The sequence below is a fragment of the Gopherus evgoodei genome, chromosome 6 (assembly GCF_007399415.2).
Source record: "Gopherus evgoodei ecotype Sinaloan lineage chromosome 6, rGopEvg1_v1.p, whole genome shotgun sequence".
NCBI lineage: Eukaryota > Metazoa > Chordata > Testudines > Testudinidae > Gopherus > Gopherus evgoodei.
This window is the reverse complement of record NC_044327.1, coordinates 572,787-581,725: the sequence shown is the minus strand read 5'-3', so window position 1 is coordinate 581,725 and position 8,939 is coordinate 572,787. Positions and strand designations below refer to the sequence as shown.

Here is an 8,939-nt window from a genome sequence, read left to right as displayed (position 1 = left end):
ACTCCTCGTTTGCACAAAACCCACCCACTGTTCTGCTGCCCCAAGCCGCTCGCACACCGGCCCCGGACACTTTTTTTTTTAAATTATTTTCTTTGAGTCAAGCTAGGAATGTGACTCAAAGTGCCACAACCTTCCTCCTCTTCTACTCCTATGAACTATCCCTCATCTGGGCAAAACATTTACAGAGACTGTTTCCTAGGTTAAGACATTGGCATTTTCCCAACGGGAAAGGGATGGAAATTCTCTTTTCTGCAGGGAGATGAGGGAAAGAATGATCCAAACCATGCAATTAATTCTGGAAGATATACTAACGAGAGCGGTTTAAGACCCTACACAGAATAGACTAAGAAAGCAGCTATTTAACTGACCTACAAACAACAACAAATAAAATCTGCAGGAACAGCCTTTAAACTCAGAGGCCTAATAACACTGCTCTACAGCCAAAATGCTTCTGAAATAAATGTAGTCCAACTTTACTAATTCCGGGTCACTGAGAACGAAAATGATGCTTAAAATTGTTGATTGGCTCTAGTTTTCAAGATATGCTATTGGGTCAGTATATATGACCCTTGACTTGAGAATGGCGGAGGATAAGTGCTTTATAAAGGGAAGGGATCTCAATTTAAACCAGAAATGACTAAAATACATCTTTGACTGGATCTATGAATAAATCTATGACTGGGTTTGGACAGTACTTGTTTTTTAGCCAAAACAATGAATGATGCAATCTGAAGCTGGTATTGCATCATACATGATATGAATTGCATCATGTTATTCCTAGAAGTCATGGATGATGCAATTATAACGAAGCTTACATCACTCTGCTGAATAAATTGCCCTATATCAGCTCTAGAAATCATACAGTGTCGTGCTCTCTTATTTGTCAGTGTTTGATTTTGCAAAGGGACACATTTCTGTTTAGCCAAAGTGAGCAGAGATGCCTCGTACTTGTGTGAACAGTGCAGATAACTTCTGCTATGTTTGTGGTGAAGTGACTTTTGCATCAGAAAAGCGCAGTATAACCACTATGGTTAAGAAAGCCTATCACCTTTATTTTGGCTGCAAAATTGGAGATCAGGACAAAAGGTGGGCCCCACACATATGCTGCAACACTTGTGCAACAAATCTTTGCTAGTGGTTGAACAGGAAAAGGAAATCTATGCCTTTTGCAGTGCCAATGATTTGGAGAGAGCCAATAGATCATACCAGCAATTGTTACTTCTGCATGGTGCCTCCAGTTGGGAAAGGTGTGTCAAAGAAGAAAAAGTGGACTGTGCATTATCCAAACATTCCATCAGCTATATGCCCAGTACCCCACGGAGAAAGACTGCCGGTTCCTGATGCACCAGAATCATTCTCACTTGATTCAGATGAGGAAGAGGAAGAGGATGAAACTTCTGGTCCTGAACCATCAATGTCACAGGACCCACATTTTCTCCCATCCTCCTCCTCTGAAACATACCTCATAACACAAGGTGAACTGAATGACCTTGTCAGGGATTTGGAACTACCCAAGAGTAAGGCAGAGCTGTTGGGCTCCAGACTACAGCAGTGGAATCTCCTGGGAGGCTATCAGGGCAAATGGAGCCCATCAATGCTTGCAGACTATTGCTGGACAGTGACAAGAGATGCTCCATTTAATGAATGCAAGAGACAAGCCAAGAAGCACCGAGTAGACACTGAATAGGACTAAACTATGTACATAATAGTTTTTTGCCTTTTGTTTCATAATAAATTTTATTTATATAACCCTTTTGCTGATTTTTAAAGTGTTACATAAACAGGACAGGAGAAATATTATGAAGTAAAGCAACCATAAACACATGAAAAGACCTAGGTTTACAATTTATGATTAAAACTCTACTATCTACACAATATATATAGACATAAAATGTAAAAACTTAAATATCTTAGAAACAGTAGCCAATCAGTTGTTTTAATTGTCATATTTGAATTCAGCACATCATAATACATAAGAAATATCACATTTTATCTCTGAAGCAGACGACTTCTCAAAAATTGTAGACCAGTGTAACTAATAACTGATGAAAGAGTAACTAATAACTGATGAAAGAGTTACAAATGACTTGAAACCATACTCTTAGTACAAACCAAATGGTAACACAGACAACACCACTTTGCTCTTCAACCACGATATTCTCTCCATAGGGAGGTCCAGCATTCCTGGAGGTTCAGTGCCACAATAACAGGGTGCTGTGTGCAGTGGCTGGAGGAAGCTGCTATTCCATCTCCCTATTCCAAAAAATCAGTTTAATAGCTAGTCCTGAGATAGAGGAAATATCAGTTATTAAAGTGATAAGAACAGATTTAAAACTTTGATTCCAGCGAATGTTAAAATGATCTAAAATACAGGTCAATAAAAACATTTCTAGTCCTCTGCATAGAATGCTTAAATTATCCCCAAATAGCAAGTTTTCATTTAAAAAGTCATAAAAGGCACGTCATCCAGAATCTGACACTTGGTGAAATCTAAGTCTAGAACACACAACCGATTTGGGGGTTGTGCCCTGCTTCTCAACAGTCTGCCCTGAGGTTCCCACTCACAGTTACTAGCTACTCCAGACCGCTCAAGCCCCTCACCCTCATGGATCAGTAATTGGTTAGCAGATAGGAAAGAAAGGGTAGGAATCAATAGTCCATTTTTACAACTGAAAGGGGTAAATAGCAGGCTTCCAAAGTATGAGACAAGACTACAGACATTAGGGCTGGTCAGCTTAGACAAGAGATGATTAAGGAGGGCTAGGATACATCTCAACCAGGCGTCTGACAAAGGGAACCTGGGCTCGACCCACCTCCTCCGGCCACCAAGCCTGCCTGCCTGGTTTGCAGCAGGGGAGCAGCACAACACAAAATTGTTGAGCAGATGCACACACCTTGCAAAGGAGCAGGAGCCAGGATCTCACACAAGTGTCAACGTAGGGGGGAAGGATAGCTCAGTGGCTTGAGCATTGGCTTGCTAAACCCAGAATTATGAGCTCAACCCCGGAGGAGGCCAGGTGGGGATTTAGTGGGGGATCAGTCCTGTATTGAGCAGGGGGTTGGATCTCCTGAGGTCCCTCACAGCCTCAGATTTTACTAAGACAATGATTTTTTTAAAAAGTGTACGCTACAGAGTTTAGGTATAGGAGTTTCTTGTGGTCAGGGAATAACGTTACAGATTATTAAGGGGGTGCAAAATTTGGTTTAAGATCAGGTGGCGTAAGGAATCCATCACCTGCAATAGCCCTGATTGGGAGTAAAAGGTTAACGGGTCAATGTACAGACACTGATCTAGGAGAGTATGTTGTTCATATGACAGCTATGTTCAGGTGTGGAGTATAACGAGTGGATACGATGATGAGGCTGGATTGACCCTCATTTGGTGAGATTTAACGTTCAGTGAGTTTATGGCTCTGGTTTATACAGTCCAATGGAAAAAGTCTTTCAGTCATTGAGATTCTATCTGCCAGCCGGGGTGCAACCTGGCATTGTACCTGCTGCTTGGTCTGCCTCTGCTACAAAGTAGCTCACCTCAGATCCTCGGGGTTCGGTGAGCTGCAGCTAACCTGACCTGACCTGATACATGGGAACAGCTTTAAACAGCTCTGTCTCTGCCTATGCAAACAAACAATCAACCAACCAACCATCTCCCCAACAGCCTGGAAAGCCTTCATCCCTTATACTAATGGTTGAAAAGACTCACCACAGAAAAAAAGGATCCCAGCTCCTTAAACAATCCTCTAGCAAGACAAAGAACCTCACATATCTATCCACAGCCTCACAAAACATTAGACTCTGAGAAAACATAATATTTTGTTGTAGAGAAGACAAGGGTTTCCAACCTGTTTTCAACAATTTGAACAAATTTGCTCTAAAGGGGCATCATTACAGTAAAATTCTTTCTGCTTTTCTAACCAGAAGATTCTCCCCAGAAGGAGAGGCACCGGTCCTGGAGGCACTGCAATACCAGGTCAATGCATGGGGTGCACAGAGCAAGCTCCTATTCCAGCCCCCTGTTTCTCACCCTCATTTGGTGCAATGTAAAGTTCAGAATTTTTCAATCTTTTCGACAATCTAGTTTAAGCAGGGTCAGTTTGAACTCTACCCTGACATCTGTTGGTCATCTGCTGTAAAGGTCTTTTGGAGCTGATGTTATTTGCATGGTCACACCCATTCCGCATTGCATGATGGGACTGCTTGGCCAAACAGTTGTTTTTGATGCTGTGCGGGTCCCTAGTCTTTGTAGGGGCAAGAGTAATAAATTGTTGTTATCCTATTTATTTAAATCAAGGATAGAGTAACTGTACCTAGCATTTGAGGACTGAGAATGTTACCCTCATACTTAAAATGTTCGCCTTTAAGGGTTATGGGTTCCAAAACCCAAAAGGTTGTGGATGGAAGGAATAGACATTTGTTTTTCTTAGGTTAAATGGTTTGTCTTTCCTGTATCTGGTATGTAAAGACAAAATTTTTTGAATGTGAGAGTGTTGGTAATATGCTTTAACCTTAGATCTCCTTTTTTGCATTGACAGGTAAAAGGCCTAGCATAACTGTGCTGAGAGATAAGGAGAAAAACATGGGAAGTGATGCTTGGAATGTTCCCATTTGCCCCCCAAGATACTCAGCCCCCTAGAGTCTAGAAGTTAATCTGCAGAATTGAGTGTAGAACAATGGCTAAATGCCACACCCCCAGCCCCGACGGTTTTGCAGATAACTATATTTTAGCAGTTCTCAGTGGATATATATGAGGACAGAGCCAGTTACGAAAAATATGTTTAAGACTTGAACCCTACCTGGACGGGATCCTCTGCAGCCAATTCCCTTCCCTGTCCTATGGGAGGATGGGGTGAGCTGGAGCGAAACATGGACGTCATTCTGCAGCCTGGCAGGATGAGAAGGGCAGTTGTGGAGGTTTCAGAACAGGCTTTAGTTCCTTTCACATCACAATTCCTCCAGGCCCTTTCCCTGCAGACAGACATCCTAGAGTCTGTCTTGCTGGGAAAATGCTTGATCTCTTTATTACCGTGTAGACATGACCCCTCCTGCCAGGGCTAAATCCACGAACATTTTTCAGCCTCTCCTCTGCAGTAATAAGGTCTCTGAACAAAATGCTAGAAAGGAGCAGAACCAAAGGGGCTGGGTAGGATCCATAGGGGACACTGGTTCATCCTTCCCCCCCAGTGCCCCAGCCATGCCCTGTTGCTGGCAAAGCACAGCCACCCCATCTCCACCCTAGAGGGAGCTGTGTCTCAGGGTTCCCCCTAACAGCACCCAGTAACCCCGATCCCTTTTTGGGAATGACTCAGGGCAACAATTTCCCACCAAAACAAGGACGAATTGCTGTAGATGAAATGGGGCATGGGGGAGAAGCCCCCCAAACATGAGAATTTAAATTGACATTTAAGAATTATGGAGAAAATTGGGAAAAATAGGAGAATAGAGAGTCAATCATTTTAGGAAAAACGAGGGAATCTCCTTGAGTTTGATAGTCCTGTGTGGTGAGGGGAGAGAAAAGGGGGAGAACTAGAGAGACTTGTTACCAGTACTTGGGAGGGAAGTGCCACAAACAGGAAAAGGATGCAGGTATCTCACCCCCCGACTCACACACACTCTCCCCCTGGACTTTCCTGGCTGCACAGATACCGTTCAACCCACCGCCTGTCCCACCGCCCTTCCCCCGCCTGTAGCTCCGGCTTCTCCCCTCCCCTGCCCTCCCACCCCCACCAGCCACACAAAGGGGAACCCCCGGGCCGCAGGCTCTGTCCCCACCTGGATCCCAGTGGGGCGTGGGACAGATCCTGTCTGCAGCTGAGAACAGCTGCTCCGCTCTGGCTCGGGCAGCTCCAGCGCTGCTGGCAGCACATGGACAACCAGGGAGCAGGTTCCCGGGAGCTGCAACAGCTGTGACTCTGGGGGCTGAAAGTCACTTTCCTGCCCATCCCCCGCACTCCCCCCAGGGGCTTCACGCACCTGGAGTCTCTGGCACCGGAGCTGGTGGTGGCAGAGTCCGGGGCTCTCGGAGGCTGGTTCCCCTGGAGAACGGCCCAGCCCGCCCAGCCTGGCGTGGAAGGAGCTTTAATGCCGGGATCTCCCCGCACAGACCCTGGGGAGCAGCAGCTGCTCAGCCCGGGCTCCCAGGTCAAACGGCGGCAGCAGCAGCATCTGGTCTGTGCCAGAGCCCCGCCCCCAGGAGCTGCCCCACCCCCGGGCTGTGCCAGAGCCCCGTCCCCAGGAGCTGCCTCACTCCCTGTCTGTGCCAGAGCCCCATCCCCAGGAACTGTCCTGCCCCTGGGCTGTGCCAGAGCCCCGCCCCCAGGAGCTGCCCCACCCTGTCTGTGCCAGAACCCCTCCCCTAGGAGCTGCCCCACCCCCTGTCTGTGCCTGAGCCCCGCCCCCAGGCTGTGCCAGAGCCCATCCCCAGGAGCTGCCCCACCTCGTCTGTGCCAGAGCCCCATCCCCAGGAACTGTCCTGCCCCTGGGCTGTGCCAGAGCCCCGCCCCCAGGAGCTGCCCTGCCCCTTGGCTGTGCCAGAGCCCTGCCCCCAGGAATTGCCCCGCCCCCAGGAGCTGCCCCACACCCCAGAGCTGCCCCACCCCGGGCTGTGCCAGAGCCCCACCCCCAGGAGCTGCTCTGCCCCCTATCTGTGCCAGAGCCCCGCCCCCCAGAGCTGCCCCACCCCTGGGATGTTCCAGAGCCCCGCCCCCAGGAACTGCCCCGCCCCCGGGATGTGCCAGAGCCCTGCCCCATGGAGATGCCCCGCCCCTGGGCTGTGCCAGAGTCCCACCCCCTGGAGCTGCCCCGCCCCTGGTCTGTGCCAGAACCCTGCCCCCAGGAGCTGTCCTGCCCCCAGTCTCTGGGTTTTCTTCTCCCGGCTCCAGCCTCCTGCTTCCCAGCACCCACCACTTCCAGCTGCTCCCTTCCTGTATCTGCAAACAACCCCCTGGGGTGGGCTGCAGTGCTTACTGGGGCTGTCTCCAATAGACTCATAGACTTTAGGGTCAGAAGGGACCAATATGATCATCTAGTCTGACCTCCTGCACTAATCAGGCCACAGAATTTCACCCATCCACTTCTATAACAAACCCCTAACCTATGTCCGAGTTACTGAAGTCCTCAAATTGTGGTTTGAAGACCTCAAGCTGCAGAGATTCCACCAGCAAGTGACCCGTGCCCCATGCTGCAGAGGAAGGTGAAAAACCTCCAGGGCCTCTGCCAATCTGCCCCAGAGGAAAATTCCTTCCAGACCCCAAATATGGCAATCAACTAAACCCTGAGCATATGGGCAAGACTCACCAGCCAGCACATAGCTGAAGTTGCCGCCATCTCTGCTTCACCAGGGGGAACGAAGAAAGGAGATGGTCCCAGGATGTGAAAGCATAATTAAGGGGGGAGGGAAGAAAAACTGTTTGGAAAGGTGGGTTTTTGCAAGGGGGGAGGGTGATCCAGAAGAAGTTGGGCAGCAGAGGCTCAGAGAAATTGAGGGGAATTCCCTGGGTGTCCCAGTGTTGGCCAGGGTTTGTACAGCACCTTGCACAATATGGGGCCCTGATCTCAGTCATGGTCTGTGCAGCACCTGGGAGCTCTGATGTCTGTTTCCTGATTACAGGCACTAGGAATGGAGAGAGGGAAATCTCAGTGCCTGAAGGGTTAATGCAGCTCTGTGTGCAACCCCCACTGGGTGGCGCTGCTGCTCTCCCTGGGGGTTGTTTTAGTAGACAAACATGCCAATCCTATATAGTCTAGTGGTTAGGATTCCTGGTTTTGACCCCGGTTCAATTCCCAGTGTGGGAATAATGCAGAGCTTTTGCTCAGAGGGGAGGAAGGGAATGGGAAGGGATCCTGGAAGCAGGGCATTTGGACAGTGTTGGGAGGGGATCCCAGAAGTGGGAGTAGGGGGCAGAGCTCTGAGGGGAGATCAGGGATGGATCCCAGCAGTGTGGGAAGTGAGCAGCATGGAGAGCCCAGGCCTGGCATGGGGACTGGGGAGAGCGACTCTATCCCTCTAAACTCACCACTGGCAGACTAGGAGGAATTACCTACTTGTTGGTAAATGTCAATTCCTATGTAAACACGCAGCCCAATGGCAAAATATTTCCATAGATAATAATCAAAATTGACAGATGGGCAAAGTTAGAAACTTGCTGCTCGAGAATTTATCCTATTCTAATCCTATAGGGGTCCCTTCTGCCTTAGGCACCACCATGTGGGTATTTCATTTCCCTCCCCATTTTCACACAGAGACACAATTTCCTTTGCACAGATCCATGAACAGCAAAACCTCCCTGTGTCGCTTGTCTGAGCCAGGGTATTCAATCCCACTGAAACCTTCTCTCCTGGAATGGCAATGGTCAGACAGAGGGGACATGGCCACTTTTCCCTGGCAGTGAGATATTCACTCTCCTCTTTCTTCATATTACTGTTGTTATTCCATGAATCATCAAGGATGGAATAAAAAGCTGAGTTTACTCCAAGGTGAGGAAAGAAAGGAGCCACCAACTTCCTGAAAACTCTCAGTGCCCCAGAGAAAACCTGCTCCCTGCGATTGGAATAACTGATGTGTTGGTGGCTTGTTTATTTACACTGAGGGTTGAGTCCTGCTTAGTGCACCGTGTCTGAGAATGAAAATCCTAAACCACCCTTGGAAATAACGAATGCGGCAGCACCTGTTATTGTCCCTGCCCCAAAGCAGACAGACCAATGGAGAAATGCCATGAGTCCAGGGTAATACTCCACTGTGGTTTTACCATTTCCACTTGCTAAACTCCTGCCCAACCTTCTGGGCTTCTAGAGCAGGGTACAGAGCGTGAACCCAGACACGCACACTGCAACTTTACAGCCCAAGCCACATGACCCTGATTAATCTGACACGGGCCAGCCATGGGTGTTTCATTGCACTGTACATGTATCCTAACGTTATGTCTACACTGTGATTAACACAC

The 8,939-nt window shown here is 48.3% G+C and overlaps 1 non-coding gene across 1 annotated transcript; it reads right to left on the bottom strand.

Moving 5' to 3' along the window:
* Positions 1 to 2,168: 2,168 nt before the first annotated feature.
* LOC115654105 lies at positions 2,169 to 2,362 on the bottom strand. The gene has a single exon (XR_004001095.1). It is a non-coding gene; the product is annotated as a U2 spliceosomal RNA (small nuclear RNA).
* Between the last annotated feature and the right edge of the window lie 6,577 nt (positions 2,363 to 8,939).